Source organism: Anabrus simplex, chromosome 1 (assembly GCF_040414725.1).
Source record: "Anabrus simplex isolate iqAnaSimp1 chromosome 1, ASM4041472v1, whole genome shotgun sequence".
Classification (NCBI taxonomy): domain Eukaryota; kingdom Metazoa; phylum Arthropoda; class Insecta; order Orthoptera; family Tettigoniidae; genus Anabrus; species Anabrus simplex.
This window is the reverse complement of record NC_090265.1, coordinates 826,748,157-826,750,335: the sequence shown is the minus strand read 5'-3', so window position 1 is coordinate 826,750,335 and position 2,179 is coordinate 826,748,157. Positions and strand designations below refer to the sequence as shown.

General features: G+C 41.6%; 1 pseudogene; it reads right to left on the bottom strand.

Moving 5' to 3' along the window:
- Positions 1–1,763: 1,763 nt before the first annotated feature.
- Positions 1,764–1,913, bottom strand: LOC136858936 (5.8S ribosomal RNA; annotated as a pseudogene).
- Positions 1,914–2,179: the final 266 nt, after the last annotated feature.

Below are 2,179 nucleotides of genomic sequence, written 5' to 3'. Positions count from 1 at the left end.
AGATATCATTTTCCGGGCTAGGAAAAATGTGATCTAAGCAGCAATAGTGAAAATTTGTGATGTGATAGGAGAGGTATTTTTATATCGATATAATACGATGAGAATCAGGACTTCGATTTTACGACGTACTAAACGGGAAAGCTTGTTAATGAGGAACCTACTAACGAGGTTTCACTGTATATTCCTTTTATGCCATTGTTCAGGCACACGCATTTCACCTTGTAACAACAAAGGCGCAAACAGGAGATGCTGTCGATTGTGTACCCTTTTTTTATTAACAAATTACATACACGTTATACACACATGAACTGCTATCTTGAACAAAACACTGCTAGGAGGAAAAAGAAGACTGCCACATTAGCGTGTCAACCAATTACCAACACAACAAAATCACAACACGAGTTCTCATACTCGACTAACGACTTTCGCTAACAACTCCTCTCTAATAACTCAACTCCCAAGACTGAATCTTCATATTCCTTGTCTGGCCAGTCTTTTATTGTCGCACTTTTTATTTTCGCGTATATCATGGTTGCAATATTTTGATACCGTTATGTGTATATAGTATGAGTATGTTTGGCTCCATGGCTAAATGGTTAGTGCATGTTGGCCTTCAGTTCAAGGGGTCTTAATCGGGTCGGGTATTTTAACTTTCCTTGGTTAATTCAGATGGTTCTGAGGGTGTGTGTATGTGCGCCAACTTTCACATTAGGATTCATCTTAGGTAGGGCCGCATTTTCATAAGCGTACAGATCGCCTGTTGCACGACAACTCAAAAAACCTGCAACCTGCTTCAGAGGCCGCACGCCATTATTATTATTATTATTATTATTATTATTATTATTATTATTATTATTATTATTATTATTATTATTATAGAATTCACAATTTTGTAATTGGGTTTATGAGCTTCTTCGGTACAATGTACATGGAAGAAGTACTGTTCAGTACATACGCACATATGCTTCATACATATCGGTATATACTTAACAATGGATGATCAAAATGGTTTGAAACAAAGAGGTGTCCAACAAGGAAGTGCTCTGTCACCAGTCTTATTCGTAATAGTAATGGACAAGGTCATCAAATCTTATCAAGAAAATGGACAGTGAACCAAACGCCTTGGTATTTGCTGATGTGCTTTTATGGGGAGAGACAGAAGCTGAAGTTCAGAGCAAACTTAATGGATGGAACAACACATTCAAAAATTTTGCACTGAAGATGAGCAAAACAAAGACAGTGGAAATGACCTTCATTAAGGAAGGAACAAGCTCACATATATTTCTGGAAGGAGCAAAAATCGAATCAGCTTCCCACTTCAAGTATCTCGGAAGCACAATATCGAAAGACAACACTGTTAGGCAGGAAAAACTCAGCAGGAAACAGAAAGCATCGAACTTCTACAGTCAAGTCAGGAATCTCCTCTGGGACATAAAAATACCACAGAAAGCGAAAACAATCGTGTACCACACTTACTTTGTACCAATCACGTACGGTTTAGAGACATGTACCGTACTAAACAAAGACTTCAGTTGAATCCGAGCAACTGAAATGAGATTCATTAGAACCATAAACCAAACAACCAGAAAGGACAAGATCAGAAATGAAGTGAATAGGAAAGTAGCTGGTATTGAGGTTCCTATTATCAGCATCATAAAGAAACGTAGACTTCAGTGGTATGGGCACGTAATGAGACGGCCGTGGCCGCACAAACTGCGGCGCTCCCACCTTTCGAACGCAATGTCGCGTTCAGTTTTAGCAACCGACCCTCAGCCAGGTGTGGTCCGGGAACGGAATCTATGGACCGCAATGTGCGTTCGAAATGTCTCGATGTTCATGTATCCTGCAGTTCACATGTCGACGCGCAGTTTGCTGCATTCTTCATCAAGCCAAGTGATCCACCGTTCAGGGTTTTTTCTTCTTTCATTTTTCGATCGTTCTCTCCACGGTGAGTGGAGGAGAAGCAATCATTTTCATGGGTTTCTCGTCACAGAGCTAAGAAGTGTTTCGAGCATGGGTGTTGTGTTCATTTAAAACCTGCCCGCCGGGCCTAAGTCGCGACGGGTCCCCTCTTGTTATCCCCGCTCCACTGAGCAAGGGAGGTAGGTACCCAATGCCGAACGTGTGCATCATAGGAGACGCGGCCACGCAGACCGCGACACTTCCGCTGTCGGTGGCG